Below are 23735 nucleotides of genomic sequence, written 5' to 3'. Positions count from 1 at the left end.
ATTTGTCAGCAAGCAAAGGACTCTTCACACTGTAACACAGTAGTTGTGGATTCCGGCTACCTATAAAATCACCTGGGAGGGGGTACTTCCAAAAAATCTGGCTGCCCAGGCTGCACACAAGACCAATTAAATTAGAATCTCTTGGGGTGGGACACAGGCAGCAGTGTTTTTAAAGCACTTCCAAGGGGTGCCTGGATGGCTCAGTTAGTTAAGCGTCTGCCTTCAGCTCAGGTCATGATCTTGGGGTCCTGGACCAAGCCCTGGTCAGGCTCCCTGCTCAGCCCTCTGTCTCTGCCTGCTGCTCCCTGCTTGTGCACTCTGTATCTGTCAAATAAATAAATAAATAAATAAATAAATAAATAAATAAATTTTAAAAATCTTAAAAAAAAATAAAGTACCCCCAACTGTTAGGATATACAGGCAGGGTAAGAATGGTGTGGTAGCAATGAAGCTCCCTTTCTCTTCACTGTGCATGTGGCTTTTGAGGATATGAAGTGTTAGACACTTATACTGTATGACTGAGGGGTGCTAAAAGGGTCTCTGCTGCCCCTTTCTCCCGATCCAATGTTCCATTATCCAAAATGACACTTTTTTTAAAGATTTTATTTATTTATTTGAGAGAGAGTGAGAAAACACAAGTGGGGGAGGGGCAGAGGGACAGGGAGAAGCAGGCTCCCCAGGATCACAACCTGAGCCAAAGGCAGACGCCTAATGGGCTGAGCCCCCCAGGTGCCCCTAAAATGGCACTTCTTGAAGATCAACAGTCTTTCTCTGGAGATATATTAGCAAAAGCAGGCAGGAGCAGAAAACAGGAACTATTAAGTTTTGGAAGGATTTTTTGACTTCAGGAGGCCCTAATTCAACTGTTGGGAAAGGCTCATCTACCCTTATGCTTGTGTCTGTCCCATAAGATGAAAGACTACACAAGGAAAAATATTGTAAATCACAAAATGTTACCACAAATAGGCCTGATACCTAAAGCAAAGGTGCTCTTAACCCCTATGTGTATTGCAGTATTATTTACAAAAATAGCCAAGATATGGAAGCAGCCCAAGTGTCCATCCATACATGAATGGATAAAACACATACACAACACACACACACACACACACACACACACAGTGAAATATTACTCAGCCATAAAAAAGAATAAGATCTTACCATTTGTGACAACATGGATGGACATGGGTATTATACTAAGTTGAAATAAATAAATCAGAGAAAGACAAATATCATATGATCTCACTTATACGTGGAATCTAAAAAAACAAAACAAACAACAGACTCTTAAATACAAACTGCTGGTTGCCAGAGAGGAAGGGGTGGGAAGAGGGGTAAAATCAATAAAGGGGATTAAGAGATATAAACTTTTAATTATAAAATAAATAAGTCGGCAAGGCTGAGAATGGGAGTAGAGCGGAGCTTCTGAGCAGCACACCGGGCCTCTCCTCTCCACACCTCGCTCTCGCAGCCTGCCCGCCCTGCTCCTGCTAGCCTGCTAGCCGCCCAGAACAACTTCCACCATGGCCACCTCCGCGAGTTCCCACCTGAACAAAGGCATCAAGCATGTGTACATGTCCCTGCCTCAGGGCGAGAAAGTGCAAGCTATGTATATTTGGATTGACTGGACTGGAGAAGGATTATGTTGCAAGACCTGGACCTTGGACAGTGAGCCCACGGGTGTCAAAGAGTTGCCTGAATGGAATTTTGATGGCTCTAGCACCTTTAAATCTGAAGGCTCCAACAGTGACATGTATCTTGTCCCTGCTGCCATGTTTCGCGACCCTTTCTGCAAGGACTCCAACAAGCTGGTGTTCTGTGAAGTCTTCAAATACAACAGTAAGTCGGCAGAAACCAATTCAAGGCATACCTGTAAACGGATAATGGACATTGTGGGCAACCAGCACCCTTGGTTTGGAATGGAGCAGGAATATACTGTCATGGGCACAGATGGGCACCCTTTTGGTTGGCCTTCCAGTGGCTTCCCTGGGCCCCAAGGTCCAAACTACTGTGGCGTGGGAGCAGACAAAGCCTATGGCAGGGATATCGTGGAGGCTCACTACCGGCCTGCTTGTACGCTGGCATCAAGATTGCTGGGACAAATGCTGAGGTCATGCCTGCCTAGTGGGAATTCCAGTTAGGACCCTGTGAAGGAATCAACATGGGAGATCATCTCTGGGTGGCCTGTTTCATCTTTCATCATGTATGGAAGACTTCAGAGTGATAGCAACCTTTGATCCTAAGCCCATTCCTGGAAACTGGAATGGTGCAGGCTGCCACAAACTTCAGCACCAAGACCATGTGAGAGGAGAATGGTCTAAAGTACATTGAGGAGTCCATTGAGAAACTGAGCAAGCGGCACCAGTACCACATCCGAGCTGCGATCCCAAGGGAAGCTTGCATAATGCCCAGCGCCTAACTGGATTCCATGAGACATCCAACATCAATGACTTTTCCGCCAGCATGGCCAACCATGGTGCTAGCACCTGCATTCCCTGGACTGTCTGCCAGGAGAAGAAGGGTTACTTTGAAGATCGTCGCCCCTCTGCCAACTGCAACCCCTTTTCAGTGACAGAAGCCCTCATCCGCACATCTTCTCAACGAAACTGGTGATGAACCCTTCCAGTACAAAAACTAAGTGGACTAGACTTGCAGCCATCGAACCCCTCCTAATTCTCCATCCTGCCTCCGTGTTTGCCCCTCTCTTGACTGTCCTAATAGCTGTAACTCAAAGGGCAGAATGTCAAGGTCTTTTTTTATGCCTATGCCCAGTTAATATCTCTTGCTTTCTTTGGCCAGGATAGAGGGGTTACATTCTTAATCTTTTTACACGCCCCCCCCTTTTTTCCCCTGTCACTGAAGCTGTCTAGTACATTAGTAGAGAGGAGGTGGGGAGACATAACCACTGTTCCCATTTAATCAGGTGTGTTTGTCCAATAGGGGTAGCTATCCGAACACAGAATAGTGTTTGTGAAGGGAGGGGGAGGGCTCTTTCTTTGAGGTAGCTGAGTGTTGAGCGGGGGAGGGTTACTTACTCTGGGGTTAGGTTAGGATTTCCCCTCCTGGTGGGAAGTTCCACTTCGTATAAGGTTATAACCAACTTTCTATTAAAAGTGAGACTTATGAGAGAATCAAGCGGGAATATGCCTCCTGTCCTCCTGGTGCAGGGCTTCCCCTACCTGGGGCGAGATGGCCCTCACCTGAAGACAAGCTCAGCGTAAGGATGGATTGACCCACCTTAGCAGAAAAAGTTTTTTTTATTTTTAAAGATTTTATTTATTTATTCATAGAGACACGGAGAGAGAGAGAAGCAGAGACACAGGCAGAGGGAGAAGCAGGCTCCACGCAGAGAGCCGGATATGGAATTCGATCCAGGGTCTCCAGGATCACACCCTGGGCTGCAGGCGCTGCTAAACCACTGCGCCACTGGGGCTGCCCAGAAAAAGTTCTTATTGCTTGGTCCTCCATTTATAACACAAAGCACAGTAATATTTTTATATTTAAATGTAAAAACAAAAAAATATATATATGGGTGTGCAGATATGTGTATTTTTTTTTTCCTAAAGGAGGAAAACATTCTGGTCATGGAGAACCAGATTTGAGGTGACTAGTCTGGAAATAAGGATCTCCTACTGAGTGGAGACTTGGTATTCCCTCACTGCCACTATAGGGCTCCCATGTGCCCTGCCCACCCTTCTGCAGGTGGGGGCAGACACTGGTCAGTTAACAGGTGGAAAGCATGGTGTAAAAGGAGGAGTCACCTGAGCCCCGTGGCTTTGGTTTAAAAGACACATATGTACACAGAGGTTTAGAAATAGAGTTGGCTGGTCAACTTGAATGTTATTATTGGATTATTGACAAAGGATTATTGGAATTATTTTCTGATGGGACTAGCATGTCACTAAAGCAGGCCTTGTGATATATTAAAATTTTTTGAAAAGCAAAAACTAAAAATAAAATAATCACAGAGATGAAAAGTACTGCCTAGAGAATAGAGTCAATATTATAATAACGTTGCTGTATGGTGATGGATGGCAACTATAGCGTAGATGTAGGTTTGTATTCACCTCAAAGTCTACCTCTTCGATAATGTTAGAACATGTTGGTACTAGAAGAGAAAAGAAGACAGCTCCAAAAAAATCCAACATTTTGAAGCAAATTGAGCTCATAGTGGCCTGTCCAGATTATAAGATATGGCAAGAAAGTTTCCCACTCTTTGCGTCTCTGATTCAATAAGCTCTGAGTAATGATTGGAGCCGGGGATGCTGTGTAGCAGCACCTCACCCATGACATCACCGAGGCGGTCACTCTGCCTTATAGAGCTGCCCCCAAATTTACTTCCCCTGAAATTCTGCAGTGAGAAACATTCCTGAAAGTATTGAAAAGTGGTTAGTATTAAAGTTCTTGCTAGCCAAAAAAGTAAACTTCTTATACTAGAAAGTCCCAGCCAGAACACAATATCCTAGCTTCATTCTCTAGATCTTTAAAATGGTTGCCCCAGCCAACCCCCACTATTTTCTCACTTCCCTTCCTCTGTCTCTCCTTCCCCTTTCCCTCCCTGTCTGTCTCTGTCTCAGTCTCCTCTCTCTCTCTCTCTCTCTCTCTCTCTCTCTCTCACACACACACACACACACACACACACCACTGTTGGAAACCCATTTAAACCTTATCAGCCAAGACCTTGCCAGTGATTATTTGACAGCTAGCCGAGAGCAAGACAGGTCTCAGGGAGGAAGGGGACAGATACTAGGAAAGCAAAAACGTTTTACGGGATGAAACTGAATAATGCTCACAGTATCTGGGGCCACTGATTTTTCCAAAGGAAGAGTCAGGTTAGGAATGAAGGGTTACATGTATAAATAAAGATCAGTCTGGCAGCCATGTATAGCTTTCATTCAAGAACAAAGTCTTTCCACTGCATTTTCTGTGTGTGCATGCACGTATGATGTCATTGAGCTATGCCATACCTCTTGACCCAAGGGGCAATAATCAGATCTCAGGAATACCATTGAGTTTTCTAGGCTATTAAAGAAAAATTCCATTTTTATCATCTCTGAATGATAAAGCTCAACATTCCTAAAATAGTTAGCTTAAAGCAGCAAAAGTCTGGATCTTTCTCAAATTTAGAAGACAAATAAAATTGAAAACACGTACAGTGTCAGTTAGGCATTTTGATGGGTTTGCAGCTAGGCAAGACATAGTTCAGGAAGAGCTGAATGACCAAAATTGGATTTTAAAATGTTTCACCCTTACGGGAATCTTACTGAGAATATTACAATAGGTCTGCCATAAAACATGGTACATTCATCTTTGAAATAGTACAGAAAAAAATATGGAATCCCAGTGAATACTGATCCTTCTGGAATATCAGTAGTTTTTTAAATTCTTATTTATTTTTATTTATTTATTTATTTTTATTTTTGGAATATCGGTAGTTTTAAGGAATGGAAAGTCAGAGCACAAACTGTTTTGGTGCTGGAATGAGAAAGAGGGAGCAGACCAACTTCATATCTAGCCCCATTTGGTTTCATTGGTTTTATCAGGAATGTTGGTCAGGAAGCATGCTGAGAGTGAGGATTTAGAGAAAAAATGTGCTGTGTCTATAGAGAGTAAAATGCTGAGTGGGTTTGATTCCAAATTCACCACAGGCCAGGAAAAAGATTGTGCAAATCTCTGGCCCCTGTTGCTTACACATGGCCTAGGCCTCACTTTCAGTAGCTGCATTTGCTTTTCAAAGAACAGGGTCATTTTCTCAGCCCACACTTCTCATTAAGTTCCAAACACTTCCCTAGGATATGAAACCTCTTCTTTCTCTTTCACCATTCCTAGCAAAGCCAGCTTCTTCACACAATACTGAAAGGGGCTGCTCTTTGGTGCTCAGACAGGATGTGCCATTGATATATCTTGCTGGGACAGCCCATAAGCATTTGTCTGTTGGTGTCTCATACAAATGTCAACTGTTTTGGCCCAGACTGAATGAAATGATTTCTATAAAAACTGTGTGATGTTTTCAGCATTCACTCAAGAAGAATTTACTGGATACTTAGTCTGTGCAAGGTACCAGACTAAGCCCTAGAACAGGAAGGGGGGAGGGTGGAAGAGGAGACACTGCAGGAAATGTTGGAAAGATAAAAAGATGAACAGGCAGCAGGTTCTGCCTTTAATAATAAGAGCGAATATTTATTCAATAGTTAATTTGTGCCAGGCACTGTGCTCACGGCTTTACATCAATTAGATACTTTCTACTTTACAAAACTACTATACCCTCTCTTATAGGTGAGTTGGGACTCAGAGAGTCGAGCCCAAAGTCACACAGCTAGTGATGGGCTCAAGGTTTGAGTCTGATCTATTGGTCTATTTGAGTCCAGAGCCGGAGTATATAACCACTATGCTCTAGCGCCTTCAAAGACTTGATGTCTGGTTAGGAGACAAAACAGAAACACACACAATGGCCTCTAATAAAAGACACGATGTGGGAAGAGACATAAAAGATTCAGCAAACTATTACAGACTCAGGAGTAATTAATTTTCAGGAAGACTTCATGGATGGAGCAAATATTGAACTGGACCTTAAATGAAAAGTAGGATTTTGGTAGGTGGAAGTGAGAGAAAGAGTATTTCAGGTAAAGGAGTTAAGTCACAGAATGACAAATACAATCTAACAGGAGCATTACATGTATCACAGAATAGAGGGTCTCAATTAAAGCACTATAAAGATTGGCACCACAGGGTGCCTGGGTGGCTCAGTCAGTTAAGCAACTGACTCTTGATTTTGGCTTGGGTCGTGATCTCAGGGTCTTGAGATCAAGTCCCACATTGGGCTCCATGCTCAGCAGGGAGTCTGCTTGAGATTCTCTCTCCCTCTCCCTCTCTCTCTTTCTCTCTAAATAAGATAAATAAAATCTTTTAAAAAAAGGTTGGCACCCCATTTTCACATAGCTTGAACACCAAGTCAGAAGTCAGGAATTTTTTCTTTCTGAAGTCGGTAATGGTTTTGGCACAGACAAGTGAGATGATCAGATCTGTGATTTGGAGAGTTTCAGTGGCACCTTCAATAATGGAAGGGATATCTCAATGGATTAAAGGCCAAAGACCTGTCATGTGTCTAGAGATATTGTCTAGGCGAGGGATCGGTGGGAGCGTGAACCAGGATGTTTTCATGGGCAATGGGGGTAGAACCAGCTACCCTAAAACAGTTGGTAATCAGGGCAGTTGGTAACTGACTATGAAGGAAAAGGATGGTTTAAAGGGGATGACAATATTTCTACCCTGATTGATTAGGCAGTTTATTGTGCCCCTAAGACAGGGGACGCAGAACAGAGTAAATTTGGAGGTGGGAGGAGACCTTGAATTAGGTGATTTGTAAGAGGCTATGCAGTAGGCAGTGGCTAGTCATACCCGAAACACAGGGAAAAGGCAAGAAGGTAGATATAAGAGTCACCCCCCGAGAGAGGATCTAGTCTGAACAGAAGTGAGACTGCTCAAGGGGAATATTGTTAAATGACAAAATTATTTCTGTTTCTGACAATAGAATAAGTGTATGGAGAACACTCTCTTAATAAAGAATGCCTGCTTAGCCTCTGCCCCAGCAAGTGCAACATTGAGGGGGAAAAGAGTACCTGGAAATCTGGATAAAATATATTCCATGTTGGGGCAACTGGGTGGCTCAGTCAGTTAAGCATCTGCCTTGGGCTCAGGTTATGATCCCAGCGTCCTGGGATTGAGCCCTGAGTCGGGCTTCCTGCTCAGTGGGGAGTCTGCTTCTCCCTCTCCCACTGTTCATGCTCTCCCTCTCTCTTTCAAATAAATAAATAAATAAAATCTTTAAAAAAACATGTTCCATGTTGTTTTTAATTTTTTTAGGATTTTAAGAAATTTATTCACTTGAAAGAGAGATATAGAGTTAGTGAGAACATGAACCGGGGCAAGGGTCAGAGGGAGAGGGAGAAGCAGCCTCCCTGCTGAGCAGGGCACCCAATGCAGGGCTCAATCCTAAGACCCCGGGATCATGACCTGAACCAAAAGCAGACACTTAACTGACTGAGCCACCCAGGCGCCCCTCCATGTTGTTTTTAAAGTGAAGCTGAGCTAAAGTTAAGCAAAGGAAACAGAGAAAACAACAGGGCCTGATTTTCTAGAGGCAATCAAGCTAGAATTTGTCTTGGGCCAAATCTGCTTATCCTTGGTGGCTACAGTTGGTATTAAAAGACCGTGTGGTAGGACCAGAGGCAGGGGATAAAGTGTGAGACCCAACTGAGGTAGGTGGGCTGACTAGAGACCCTACCATAAAGCTAAAATCCTCTAAGGGTGACTCCCTCGGTGAGTAATTAAAAAAAAACTCCCTCTCTACATAAAGATACCTACCTAGGGATCAGGCATGAGGTTTGGAGAAAAGTTCTTTCCTCTGAGAATTCCTAACCACATGCTAACACTCAAGCACTTTTGTGAGCAGAATACCATGTCTGTGTCTTCAAAACCACCAAATAGAAACATTAGTTTATAGTGTTCCTTGGTTGATGATGCCTTGGGACACATTGCACTAGTGAATGAAAATTTTCTCTGGAAGAGTTTTAACATGGCCTCAAAGAATTCCCACAAATACAATTCCAAAGATCATGAGCTCACAATGAAAAAAAATCACTAAACCTATAAAGAAGCAAGCCATTATGAACAGGAGTCTACAGAAGCAGACTTGCAAAATCTGCAGATATAAAAATTGTCAGATTTTTAAAAAAGATTTTATTTATTTATTCATGAGAGACACACAGAGAGAGGCAGAGACACAGGCAGAAGGAGAAGCAGGCTCCATGCAGGGAGCCTGATGTGGGACTCGAACCCGGGAATCCAGGATGACACCCTGAGCCAAAGGCAGGAGCTCAACTGCTGAGCCACTCAGGTGTCCCAAAATTATCAGATATTGAATATAAAATAAGTACATTTGATATGCTAAATGAAAGAATTTTTAAATAATTAGGAAAGAAACTATGAGACTCAGAAAAAAGCATTTGAGAAAGTACTACATCCATTCATGATAAACACACTCAACAAAGTAGGTTTGTTTATTTATTTATTTATTTATAGGATTTTATTTATTTATTCATGAGAGACACAGAGAGAGGCAGAGACATGGGCAGAGGGAGAGAAGCAGGGAGCCTGTTCTATCTCATGCTCTCTCTCTCCCTCTCAAATACATAAACAAATCTTTTAAAAATAATGTGCAGAAGACATGAACAGATGTTCCTTTGAAGAAGACCAACAGATACATGAAAACATGTTCGTCATCACTTACCATCAGGGAAATGCAAATCAATACTACAATGAGATATGACCTTACACCTATCAGAATGACTAAAATCAACAACACAAGAAACAGCTAGTGTGAGCAAGGATGTGGAGAGAGGGGAAGCTTCGCACCCTGTTGGTGAGATTGCAAACTGGTATAGCCACTCTGGAAAACAGTATGGAGGTTCCTCAAAAAGTTAAAAATAGAACTACCTCATGATCCTGCCATTGCACTAGTAGGTATTTACCCAAAGAATACAAGAACGCCAATTCAAAAGAATATCCCCTATGTTTACAGTAGCATTATTTTCAATAGTCAAGATATGGAAGGAGCCCTAGTGTGCATCGACTGATGAAATTGATGAATGGATAAAAAAGAGGTGATATTATATACACAATAGACTATTATTCAGCCGTTATAAAAAATGAAATCTTGGGATGTCTGGGTAGCTCAGTAGTTGAGCATCTGCCTTCAGCTCAGGTTGTGATCCTGGGGTCCTGGGATCGAGTCCCACATCACGCTCCCCACAGGGAGGCTTCTCCCTTTGCCTATGTCTCTGTCTCTCTCTGTGTCTCTCATGAATAAATAAATAAAAATCTTTTAAAAAAGAATGAAATCTTGCCATATGTAAGGACATGGATGGAACTAGAGAGATAATGCTAAGTGAAACAAGTCAGAGAAAGACAAATACCATATGATTTAACTCATGTGGAATTTAAGGAACAAAACAAATGATCAAAGGAGAGAGAGAGAGAGAGAGAGAGAAATCAAGAAACAGATTCTTAACTACTGAGAACAAGCTGATGGCTACCAGAGGGGAGATGCGTAGGAGATGGGGGACATAGGTGACGGGGATTAAGAAGTGCTCTTGTGACAAGCACAGAGTGATGCATGGCACTGTTGACACCTGAAACTAATAGAACACTATATGTTAACCAACTGGAATTAAAATTAAAACTTTATTTTTAAAATTTTTTGAAGATTATTTGTTTATTTATTCATGAGAGACACACACAAAGAGGCAGAGACATAGGCACAGGAAGAAGCAGGCTCCCAGTGGGGAGGCTGATGAGGGACTTGATCCCAGGATCCCGAGATTAGGCCCCAAACCAAAGTCAGATGCTCAACCATTGAGCCACCCAGGTGCCCCAAAATTAAAACTTAAAAAAAAAAGAAATCAACTATGAAAACTGAGTAATAGGTTTGAAAAAAATGAACTGAAGGGAACTCTGAGAAATAAAAAAATATGATAATTTAAGTACAAAATAGAACCTCCCTTGATGGATTAAACAGAGCCAAAGAGAATCTGTGGATTGGAAAACAGGTCAGATGATATTATGTAGTCAAAAGTACAAGGAGATAAAGATACAAAAAAAAAAAAAAAAGCCTGAAAGAGGTTAGGAGTCATTGAAGATGGCAAAATGTCCAAAATGCATCTTAATGAAGTTTGAGAAGACCGGAGTAGAAAGAATGTTAAAGGAATGATCTATTCAAGGAGATAATGTGGTAATAATAACTTTTTGAGATTTAATAAAAGTGAAAAGAGAGGGAAAAAAATCTGTGTCTTGAAGAACTGAAAGGGCTGTTGGAAGAGGACTCAGCCAAGAAAACTAAAAATGACTTATTGGGGGGAGAAAGAACAAAGAGAATCCAGTGTCAGGAAAACAGAGAGGAAATATATGTTTCATGAGGGCTGTGGTCAATAATTCTAAATGTTGCAGACATGTCAAGTAAGATGACATTCAGCCAATCACTTACTGAGTATCTGCTATATGTCAGGCACAGTGCTAGGTAGATACAAAGATGTGTAATACATCCCTACTTGTGCTTTCTCATCTCAAATAAAATCCCTAATGAGAAGCACAGCATGAGTGGGGTGAGGGGCAGAGGGAGAAGCAGACTCCCCAGTGAAGAGGGAGCCAGACGTGAAGCTTGATCCAGGGATTTAACTTGAGCTGAAGGCAAACACTTAACCTACTGAGCCACCTAGATGCCCCAATAAATAAAATCTTTTAAAGAAAATAAAGAGAAGTTATGATTTTCCTTTTTTTTTAAGATTTTATTTATTTATTCATGAGAGATGCACAGAGAGAGAGGCAGAGACATGGGCAGAGGGAGAAGCAGGCTCCCTGGGGATAGCCCGATTCAGGACTCGATCCTGGGACTCAGGGACCATGCCCTGAGACCAGGGCAGATGCTCAACAACTGAACCACCCAGGCATCCTTGAAATTCTGTTTCTTTCTTAAAGATTAATTAATTTATTTATTTAGAGAGAGAGAACACACAAGCAGGGGGAGAAGCAGGGGAGAGGGAGAGAGAGAGAATCCCAAGCAGACTCCACTCTGAGCACAGGGTCTGACACAGGGCTAGATCTCACGACCCCTCAATCATGACCTGAGCCAAAATCTAAAGTCTGTCACTAAACCACCTGAGTCACCCAGGTGCCCCAGAGAAGTTATATTTTTATTGTAAGTTTATATTTAATTCAACAAGGGTTTATTGAATATCTACAATGTGTCTGCTATTTTTTTTGCAGAAAAATACGAAGAAATGTATAATACAAATATGAGCATTAGGGATGCTTGGGTGGCTCAGCAGTTGAGAGTCTGCCTTTGGCTCAGGGCATGATCCTGGAGTCCCTGGATCAAGTCCCTCATCGGGCTTCCTGCACGGAGCCCACTTCTTCCTCTGCCTGTGTCTTTGCTTCTCTCTCTGTGTGTCTCTCATGAATAAATAAATAAAATCTTTAAAAATAATAAACAAGTATGAGCATTAATACCTATCATACAGAATTATATATAGATGAATGTCAATATATATTTATATATTTATAATTTTATTTATACATATATTTATAATTTGTGGAATAAATCCACAAACGGGGTCCAGATGTCCAGATACAGTACAAGAAGAATGAGTCAAAAGAGGGAAATAGCACATCTAGATTGAGGGAGGATAAAATAAAATCCTTTAAAGTGGCTGTTGGGGACGAGCACTGGGTGATACGCTATATGTTGGCAAATTGAACTCCAATAAAAACAATAAAAAATAAAAATAAAGTGGCTGTTGTTCAAACTGAGTCTTCAGGGATGGATAAGGTTTGGTAGGCAGAGATTGAGGGGAAAGGATGGTAGGAAGGGAGACATTCCAGGCAGAAGTACAGCTAAGGAGAAGGAGACATAACTTGTTGAGGTGGATTGGTTCAGAATTGCATTAATCTGTGAGTAAAAAAAAAATTATCACAGTGGCTGAAACACATGAGGGTTTATTTGTCTTGTGTAATGAGAAGTCCAAAGGTAGGCGGTTACTGGTGTTGCTTTAGCAGCTCAAGAATGTCAGGGCTGTTTGTAATTCTCTTGACCTTTCCTTCATGGTCCCAAGTTGCTGGAACTTTAAGCATCACATTCAAATACCAGGCAGTGGGTAGAAGGGAGGGTCAAGGCAAGAAGGGCTTCCCAGAAGCCCTGCCCCACAACTTCTGCTTGGATCTCACTGTCCATTTCTATTTGCAAGAGACTAGGAAGTGAGATATTTTTATATCTGGGCACATCATTACAGTGAAGAGGCAGGGAAGAACAGATAGTGGGGAGGCAGTTAGCAGTCTCTGCAACAAAACAGAAGTCAAGTTTGGCTTGAGCAGAAAGAGTGGAGATACTGTTTCTTAAATATGAGCCAACCAATCTGGAAAGATGAAATATGTATTTCTTGTGCCTAGCATCTTTCTTTTCTGTAGTTTGCCACTTACTTGCCTGTGGTGAAATCAATGACCAGGGTGCAGGGTGCTACAGGAACGCAGAGGAGGAGTGCCGTCAGTTGTTCACAGAAAATTGTACTAAGCTTGGTGGATAGATGTGGCCTAATGCTGGTGGGTGAGGGCTATCTTGGGGGAAAGCCTAGAGGTAAGAAGAAGATGGAGAGTTCTGGGAAATGCAAGTACTTCATGCTAGCTGGTGCAGCATGCAATATGGACACAATGAGAAAGGAGGATGGATCATGAAAAGGAGCCAGATCATGAAAACTTGTAAGCCATGGTAAAATGTTTGAGCTATATCAGTAGATTTTTTTTAAGTGACAAAAACATTTTCCTGATTACTTACTTGATCTCTGCTGTCTTTCCCGATAAATTCATCGGGACATCTTGTTCACCGTGTTCATTACCGAATTCCTAGAGCCTAGCACTGTGCCTGGGCCTTGAGGCCTACCCAATGAATCTACATTTTTCACAGAATGGAATGTGAAAAACATTAGGTGACTGTCCAATTAAATCTTTGTCCTTGCAACTCTCCTTTTGGTTGAGATCCTGTAAACCACACATATGTTGGTCCAGGTGCTTCAAGCAGCAGGCAAAAAGAGGATTAAAAGCATAAGAAATTTGGGGTGCCTGGGTGGCTCAGTCGGTTGAGCGACTGACTTGATTTTGGCTCAGGTCATGATTTTGGGCTCAGGACACAAGATCAAGCCCCGAATCAGGCTCCATGCTCAGCATGGAGTCTGCTTGAGATTCTCTCTCTCCCTCTCCTTCTGCTCCTCCCCTTGCTTGCACTATCTTTCTCTAAATAAATAAAGAAGCAAAGTTTTTTTTTTTTAAAGAAAGCATAAGATGGGGCACATGGGTGGCTCAGTGGTTGAGCATCTGCCTTCGGTGCAAGTCATGATCCTGGGGTCCTGGGATGGAGTCCCACATCAGGCTCCCGACTCTGCCTGTGTCTCTGCCTCTTTCTCTGTGTCTCTCATGAATAAATAAATACAATCTTTTACAAAAAAGCATAAGAAATTTATTGGGGGCAACCCCCATAATAGGAAATGGAAAGCAGGGGGAAAGTCTGGGAGAGCTATCAGTATGTAGCGCAATGCAAAGCAGGTCTGACCCTGAGTGAAGGAGAGAAGGAAGGAAGGAAAGAAGGAAAGGAGGGAGGTAAGGATGGAGGGAGGGAGGAAGGGAGGAAGGAAAGTCGGTCAGAAGGAAGTGTTTTAACCTGCATGCTGTTCTAAAAAAAGGTTAATGTGACCATCATGGCATCTTTGAGACAAAGTCAGCAGTCAAAGGAATCCAGTATTTCCCATGAACAGGGCTGTCTAGTGTCCCTGCTATGCCCATTCCCTGCCCAGGAGCAGCCCGTAGGAAGTGTGGCCTCAGTGCAAATCCAGTAATGATTTCAGAGCACAGCAGCAGCTTGGTTCCTCTACCAGCAGTGAGAGATCTGAGAAGCACATCCTTATGCCCGCCCTGGTACTGTCAGCAGGGCTCCTGTCCTGCTTCGTGGCTTCCCTATATTCTAGTTACCACCTGGAAGATAGGTAATATACTCCTATGTTGTTTTTACCTCCATCCCTGTCTTCAAGTCCTACTTTATGCCCTTCCTCTGCAGACTCAGCCATAGATTTCCTCTGGGATCGAGGTCTCCTTTGTTCTCCAGGTCCTCTTATGGATTAGGAGTCTGAATCCTGAACCAGAACCCTCATGGCTAGCTCCTCAGTCCCAATGGGCAATCCTAGTTGTCCACCTGCTTGTCACCTGCCCTCCCCATAGGATGCTTTTGTATGTGTGTGTGTTTCAATAACGTTTTATTAAAAAAATAATAATAATGTTTTATTTACAAAAGCAGTTGATAACTTCCTGACCCCTAGTTTTAATAATGAGGAAAATAATTTTTGTAATATGAGATTACATATATATGTACACTTATTATATATTATATATAATATACACATATTTGAGGTATTTATTAAATTGTTTGATAAAAAGTTTGGTAAATAGAGATGATGAAAAGAAATTACTGGGCATGAGCTGAGCATGATGTGTTAAATCCATAGGATGCTTTTAAGGATAAAATTCTATCTCATTAGCTAATCACAATATCCTGGCTTTCTGGAACCCCAATAGTTAGATATAGATATTCTGCTGGCAAAACAAAAAAAAAAAGATATTCTGCTGGCCATCTGTGAGGTTCTGGTGCCATGTACCTACGTACATCCATTGTCCTTATGCTTTAGAGGGAACATAGGAGATTTCATATCCTTTAAACCAGGACTATTGATTTTAAATGTACTTTCTAGGGGTACCTGGGTGGTTCAGAACCCTGGGTGGTTCACGTAAGTGGCTGCCTTCGGCTGAGGTCATGATCTCAGGGTCCTGGAATCGAGCCCCACATCCAGCTCCCTGCTCAGTGGGGAGCCTGCTTCTCTCTCTCCCTCTGTCAAATAAATAAATAAAATCTTAAAAAATAAAAATAAAATGTACTTTCTAAACTGCTCTCTGATACAGAACTGGCCACACTGTATTATTACTGTGTGTTTACGTGTCCATCTACCCTCCCTCAAGATGAGTTTCCTGAGGGTGGGGCCAAGACCCTGATATTCTAATAGGCATTTAAGAAGTGTTTCTGGAGTAAAAAAATAAAAGAAGAATTGAATGAACAAAACGAAAGTTTTCACAACCGAGCTGCAGTCACTTTAATCTGGCCCCCGTTTGGCAGTTTCTGACTGCTTGGCAGATCTACCAGGTTCTGATCCTGTGAATCCATATGTCTCCAAATGCAACCACTTGATGATACCAGAGCTACCAGGACAGCACTTTTCATTGACCCCAACACCCCAGCTGCTTGCTGACCCAAGAAAGATTTTGAATAGCTGAAGCTCTGGAAATGTGAGAAATAGGACGCTTTTTGCCCGAGAAGGAAGAAAAGGCCAAACAAGGGGAATTCTAAGATACGTTTCATCTGGATGAGTTGGGGGTTGCACAAGGGACCAGCGTGGTCACACAGCCTGGAGGCAGTTCCCAGTGTCTCCAGACAGAAAAGGAAATGACAACAGCTTTTGACGAGAATAGAAGGACAAATAAAGATCTTATTGAAAAGCAGGTAAATTGGCTGGGCTCGGGAAGCCTGCAATGACTCAGAGCTGGCAAGAGGCCTGTCTGGCAGCCCACCTCTCCCTTCCAGCCGAGCTCAATGGAATCCACGTTGCTCCCTTACCCTGGAACCTTCGTGTGCCGCAGGGGCTGGGTACTGAGCCTACACATGAAGGGTCTCTTTGTTCAGCAACTTTCTCTTCTACGTAGGCCACGTGGCCTTAGGAAGCACCATGACCTGACAGCAAAACAAGGCTTTGGTTCTGCGTATCTTTCAAGTTCATGAAAACAAAATGGAACTACTCGGTGCAGCACCCGGCATATCTGATAGCGCCTTTTCCTTTGTACATCACTACTTTTACAATATAAACCACGCTGGGAAGGAATCTTTGAGATATTAATGAAGCTCTGAGAGGGAGAAAGATAGCACCTAGAATCCTTCTGTTGCTACTCCTCATTCTGATAATGGGTGTGAAGTTACAGTAAAGACATAGAAGTAAGGGGCAAGGTTTCTGTATTATTATTTTCATATGAGTTGTACATATTTAAGGTATATGACATGATGTGTTGGCACACATATACAGAGTGAAATGATTACCACGGTCAAGCTAATTAAGGGAACATGGTTTCTGTGTCTGATAGCCCTGCATTCAGAATAGCAACTCTGTTACTTACTAGTTTTAGGAAGATGAAGCAGGCAAGCCACTTCATCTTCCCAAACCTCAGTCTACCCGTGTCTAAAATGGAGTTAGGGCAGGGGCACCAGGCAGGGACACCTGGCTCAGTCGGTTAAGCATCTGCCTTCAGCTCAGGTCATGATCCCAGGGATTGAACCCTGAGTTGGGCTCTCTGCTCACTGGAGAGTCTGCTTCTCCCTCTCCCTCTGCTCCTCCCCTCACTCGTTCTCTCTTTTTTTTCTCTCTCTCTCAAAAAGATAGATGATAGAGAGATACATACATAGATAGATAGATAGATAATCTTTAAAAAATAAAATACAGTTGGGTCATTGAGATCTTATATGTTTAGTGTCCAGCAGTATCCTGGCACACAGTAAGCATCTGGTAAGTTTTTGTCAGAAGAGTTACCAGACTATTACAGAGCATTCTAGTCCTATGTGAGGCATGAGGACGGTGCACAGGATGGACTCCTAGCTGGCTGCAGGAGCAACCAGTCTTTCTCCCATCCATATTCCAAACAACTCTGAGGAGAATTGGTTAGGCAGTCAACATTCACTATGAGGCAGCGTGGGTGGGAAGGAGAGGGGGAAACAGAAAAGAAATAGCAGGTGCTGTGTGTTCTCAAGGAGGCTTTTAAAGGCTTAGCACTGCCACCCAAGACTTTCTTATTTCTCAGGACCAATTGTCTGATTCTTTGCCATTATTTCCACTTGTGCTACTTACCAGAGCCTCTCTTTCCCAGACATGCTCCCCATCTGGAAAATAGCAGTAGACATCTTGCATATTGCAAAACTCTTCTACTTTAGTGGCAAGAACTTCTTAGGGCATAGATTCTCTTAGGGCCTGCAATTATAGGTTCAGAAAACTGGACAAAATAACTGGCTAGAATAAGATCTACTATTTATTGATTGCTTACTATGTGCCAGGCTCTGTGCTCAAGTCTTTCCATCTATTATTTTATTCAATTTTCATGCTCTCATCACTTTAGGGATGAGGACAGTTAGGCTCAGAGAGGGGACATGTCTCTAATGTCTCTAATGACATCACATGGCTAGGAAGTAGAGCCAAGTTTCACATTCACGGAGATCCTACTTCAATCTCAGCTCTCGACTAAAAAGTCTGTTATTATTAAACTGTTGAGACATAAAGAAAAGTAGACAGGTAGTACCATAAAGCCCATGTGCCTATTACCCGGCCTCAACAGTTAGCAACTCATGGACAATCTTTTTCATCCATATCCCATCCAGCCCTCATCCAACACACACACACATGCACACACGCATGCACGCACACGCGCACACACACACATACACAGAATTTCATATTTTCATTTGTAAAGATTTCAATGTATGTCTTAGAAAGAATTGCACTTTTTAAAAACATGCAACACCACCATGATAATCATTCCTTAGTCTCATCAAATGTCCAGTTCGTGTTCATATTTCCCCAATTGTCTCATTCTCTTTCTTTCCCACAGCAGTTTCGTGATTCATACAAGGTCTAGCTCATATAACAGCATTTGGTTAATAGGTCTCTGAAGTCTCTTTTCATCTATAGAGGTCTCTTTTTTTTTCTCACCACTTGTAAAAAGAAACTGAAAGCCTGCAGTCTTAACCACATAATACGGCATCTTAAAAAAAAGAAATACAGCATCTTATTTCCATTTAAAGAGTCATGCCTTCGAAGGGCATGCCCTCCTCCCAAACATATCTCTTGTATTTAAAGATGACTCACTATTTTCCTGTAGTATGGGAGGTAATCAAATATTAAAAGTGGATCTTAGAAATGTCTCAATGCTCATCGCAAACACTGAACAATCAAAAAACCATTTTGTTTTGTAGGTGTTTATTACATGAGATGGCTTGAGGGCAGAAAAAAAATAACTCGAAAAATAACTCCTGTCCCACCTCCCACACCTGGTATCTTGAAGTATTGTAAGTAACCCACGCCAGTCACTTTCAAAACTCAGGCTCTGACAGCTTAGATGAGTAGGTAGGATACAAGGAAGAGAGGAAAAGCCTGAGAAGACCTAGCCCCCCTAGACGCCAGAGTGAAGTGAATTGAAGCTGACTGTGTGGGAGGGGTGGGGAAAGGGGGGGTGGGGAACCAAACACCCAGACACCTATTCAGGGAGCAGAGCACCCACTGTGGAGTGGGGTTGAGGGGGAAGACAGGAAATAGGGATCTATGTTAGAGTTTTGCTGTTGGTTTGTCTTGATTATAAGTCTGAACGATACCAAAACTATTTCAGGGGGCGCCCAGGTGGCTCAGTGGGTTAAATGTCTGACTCTTGATTTCTGCCCGGGTCCTGATCTCAGCGTCCTGGGATGGAGTCCCGGGTGGGGCTCTGAGCTCAGCGCAGAGTCAGATTCTCTCCCGCTTTGTGTCTCTCTCCTTGCTCGCATGCACTGTCTAGCAAATAAAAATAAATACATAAATAAATACACAAATAAATAAATATCTGGTATGCTGTACTGGGGAGGCTGACTTTCTCATCGGGGCTAAATGGAGGCATTCAAGGGGAGTGCTGGCAGACATCGGAGAACCGAAGAACCGGAGAACCGCCTCTCCTCTAGGTGATGTTATGCACCTCTGGTCACCTGGATGCATAAGGATGGGAGCCTGCAGGAGGAAGCTAGCAGGCGCCAGGGCAGCCACACGCCAGCGGGACCCTGGTGGGGGAGGGTGTGCGGCTGGTGCCATCAGGACAACCACTGGAAGGGCTCATGGCAGCAGCGCTTTCACAACCAGTGTGTAAGTATTTCATGCTTTGAATGACTCCTCTTGCCTCCAGGCTGAACTTTTGGCCCTGTGGTAGGCAACATCTGCTTTTCTGAAAAAAATGTGGGCAGTGCCACGTTCTGCAACATCTGTTAGGTCTTGGCTTAACTGCTACCCTGGGCGAGTTATTTAATTTCTTTTGGCCTTATTTTCATTACTTGGTAAAGTAAGGAGAAAACTCTTACTCTGGCTACCTCACAGGGCTTGTTGAGTGAAACAAAAATGCGTAGGGGCAAGCGGGGTATAAACCAGTCACACCTTAGGTCTACAGGGCAGTATTAATATGTCATTCACAATAATTCTTTATTTTTATTTTATTATTTTTAAATTTTTATTTTATTTAAATTCAATTAATTAACATACAGTGTATTATTAGTTTCAGAGGTAGAGTTCAGTGATTCATCAGTTGCATATAACACTCAGTGCTCATTACATCACATGGCCTCCTTAATGCTCATCACCCAGTTACCTCATCCCCCACCCCTATTTCCCTCTAGCAATCCTGTTTGTTTTGGGGAATTAAGAGTCTCTTACAGTTTGTCTCCCTCTCTGATTTCACCTTATTTTATTTTTCTTTTCCTTCTCCTATGATCCTCTGTTTTGTTTCTTAGATTCCACATATGAGTGAAATCATATAATTGTCTCTAATTGACTTATTTTGCCCAGCATAATACTCTCTAGCTCTATCCATGTCGTTGCCAATGGCAAGATTTCATTCTTTTTGATGGCTGAGTAATATTCCATCATATACATATGCCACATCTTCTTTATCCATTCATCTGTCAATGGACATCTGGGCCCTTTCCATAGTTTGACTATTCTGGACATTGATGCTATAAACACTGGGGTGCAGGTGCCCCTGTGGATCACTACATTTGTGTCCTTTGGGTAAGCACCCAGTAGTGCAATTGCTGGGTCGTAGGGTAGCTTTAGTTTTAACTTTTTGAGGAACCTCCATACTGTTTTCCAGAGTGGCTGCACCAGTTTGCATTCCCGCCAGCAGTGTAAGGGATTATCCCTTTCTCCACATCCTTGCCAACATCTGTTGTTTTCTGACTTGTTAAGATTTTAGTTTTTCTTATTAAAGCCCCGGGTGTAGCATGGCGATGAACGCACGAAGGGAGCCCATGAGTTTTTAGTTTCCTTATTCTGGGACAAAACATCATGGCAATGAAATCACCCCTGGAACATTTCTGAGCAAACCTGAGGTTCACAGGACAACAGGCCCCAGCAGTAAACAAAAGCACACCATGCCATGAAGAAAGGCATTTTCTTTGAAAAGCCTAACCTGGTCCTGTGGTCTCAAGGCTCACTCACGATTTCTCACTTTAGTGCATTTAACTGGAACAGTGCTGCTGAACTTTCCCCGCTCTGACTGGAGCTTCCTTGGGCCAGAGACAAAGGCAAGACAGTTCTGAGCCCAGAGAATGCAAATAAACACATCACGGCACAGCTGCAAACAGCAAACAGCAAAGCAAGTGAGGCAGCTACTGGCCCAACTGACTCACCAGGGCCCCCTGCCCAAACACCCTGGAGGCCAAGAGTGAGGCAGCCTCTTCCTTTCTGGAACCCAGTGCCTGGTGACCCACTGGCAGGAGGAAGCTCCACGACTCCCTTTGAACACTGCTTTCCCCTGTGCAGCCGCCTCTGAGGGAGGAGAGGAAGTCTTGAGAAAGCCAAAGCAATGTGGCTCTTGTTCTTGACCAGGCTGTCACACAGAAGGCTGTTTTTTTCAAAGTGAACGGCAAGATTTACATTCTTCCTATAAACAAGACCCATTCCCCAGCCATTCCTGTGAAAGAGCGGGAAAAGCTACCAGAGATCTTGAACGGGAGGAGACTGCCTCTGTGGGACTGCTGGAGCCATTAGCGATGGCTCCCAATTCCCTTCCTTGTGTGCAGTTCCTCAGGTTCCCGGGGGAAGGGGAGTTGAGGTATCCAGAGAAGGCCCAGCTGTGGAAATGGACTTAGTCGGGACTCCAGAGACTCTAATTAGTTTTTTTTTTTTTGCCCCTACTTACTAAACAACAAAAATATTGACTCTGTAAGAGACACGGAGGATCTCCTGGTCTTTAAAAGCTGTTCGAGTGAAGGGAGAAAGACATTGGCACTGTAATGGCTTGGTCAGTCTCATGGTTTTTAAGGCTGGCAGAAATGCCAGGGATGTTGTCCAACCCAACCCCCTTTCAAAGGGCAGGCAAGAGGCACTGACTTGCCTAAATTGACACAGCCAGTGAATGGATTAACTCTTCCTCCAATAAACTACACCATCCTGGGGATAAAGTGAGCAATGGATTTTCAAGGTCCACACACCCTCTTCTTCCCCCAGGCAGGCTCTTGAATTCCTCACCATTCACAAATCCTCCCACCATTCTCCAATCTCTTTTTTGTGGCCTTCATCCTTTCCACCACTCTATCCACTGTCAAGTTTTCAAAGAAGAAAGGGATCTTTTGCCCACTGGTGTTGCAGGTGTTCTATTATATTCTCCAAAGCTGTGTGATTCTTCCAGTTTCAAGCTGCCTCAGGCATGGAACCTGGAAGAACTTTCCTGAGGCTGGGTCAAAGAGGAAGGGTTGACAAATGACAGCCTTGTGGGCCAAGGCCCTGCCTGTGGCCCTTGTGGGCCTCCTGTCTGGTTTTTTGGATGGCACATGATCTAAAAATGTTTTCTTCTTTGTGACATAAAATTTGCCATCCTAACCATCTTTAAGTAGACAGCTCAGGGACACTTGGGTGGCTCAGCAGTTGAGCCTCTGCCTTTGACTCAGGATGTAACCCCGGGGGCTGGGATCAAGTCCCATATTGGGCTCTTACAGAGAGCCTGCTTCTCCCTCTGCCTGTATCTCTGTCTTTCTGTGTCTCTCATGAATAAATAAATTCTTTTTTAAAAAGTGTGCAGCTCAGTAGTATTAAGTATATTTACACTGTTGTGTTATAGATCTCCAGAACATTTTCATTCTGAAAAACTCAGCTCCATACCCATTAAACAACAACTCCCCATTTTCCCTTTCACCCCAGCTCCTGGTAACCACAATTCTACCTTCTATTTGTATGAATTTGACTACTTTACATACGTGATATAAATGGGATCATAAACTGTCTTTTGGGTTTTTTTTTTTAAAGATTAAGACTTTTTAAAAAGATTTTATCCATTTATTCATGAGAGAGACAGACACACAGAGAGAGAGAGAGAGGCAGAGACACAGGCAGAGGGAGAAGCAGGCTCCATGCAGGGAGCCCAACACGGGACTCGATCCTGGGACTCCAGGATCACGCCCTGAGCCAAAGGCAGACGCTCAACCGCTGAGCCACCCAGGCATCCCATAAACTGTCTTTTTGTAACTGCTTTATTTCACTTAGCATGATGTCTTCAAGGTTTATCAGTGTTGTAGCATGTGACAGGATTCCCTTCCTTTTGAAGGCTGAATAATATTCTATTGTGGGGAATCATGGGCCGCTGGGCTTGGTGAAGGATCTCAAGATGGCTGGGTGAAAACTTGCTCTAAAAGCCATTGACTGGGTAGCTTTTGGGGGAGATCATACCACCAAACCAGAAGGCCACTGCTGACTTCCAGAAATCCTAGAATGAGACCCTCACCTCCACGTTGGTTACTCTCCCTGAGAATCCACCTCAGGGCTGACTACAAGGCCAGTGGGGTAAATGCTGGCTTGGCAGATGACTTTGAGAAGAAGTTTCCTGTGCCAGAGAATAAATATACTGTTCAGGTGGATGCTGCAGGAAAAAAAAATGTGAAAAGTTGTGCTTTTTATCTCTCTCAAAGACCAGGATTGAGGAATATGAGAAAGAGCTGGAGAGGGTAAAGAACATAATTCCATATAATTGGATGACCATTGAGGACCTAAATGAAGTCTTCCCAGAAACCAAATTAGACAAGAAGAATATCCCTATTGGCCTCACAATCCAATCAAAAATGTATAAACTTGGGAAGAAAGCTCTGGCCCTCATATTATAAACACTGGACGTTAGAAATAATTATATGGTAAAAAATATTCCATTGTAGGTATATACCACATGTTAGTTATCCATTCATCTATCCATGTACTTTTGGATTGCTTCCACCACTTGGCTATTATGAATAATGCTGCTATCTCAAAGAGCTGCTATCTTGAAGCTGCGTTCTA

General features: G+C 43.0%; 2 pseudogenes; both read left to right on the top strand.

Annotated features, from left to right (window-relative positions):
* The first annotated feature begins 1523 nt into the window (after positions 1–1523).
* Positions 1524–2638, top strand: LOC121483541 (annotated as a pseudogene).
* A 20435-nt stretch (positions 2639–23073) lies between these two features.
* Positions 23074–23532, top strand: LOC121482827 (annotated as a pseudogene).
* Positions 23533–23735: the final 203 nt, after the last annotated feature.

This window comes from Vulpes lagopus, chromosome X (assembly GCF_018345385.1).
Source record: "Vulpes lagopus strain Blue_001 chromosome X, ASM1834538v1, whole genome shotgun sequence".
NCBI classification, from domain to species: domain Eukaryota; kingdom Metazoa; phylum Chordata; class Mammalia; order Carnivora; family Canidae; genus Vulpes; species Vulpes lagopus.
This window is presented reverse-complemented; position numbering and strand designations above follow the sequence as displayed.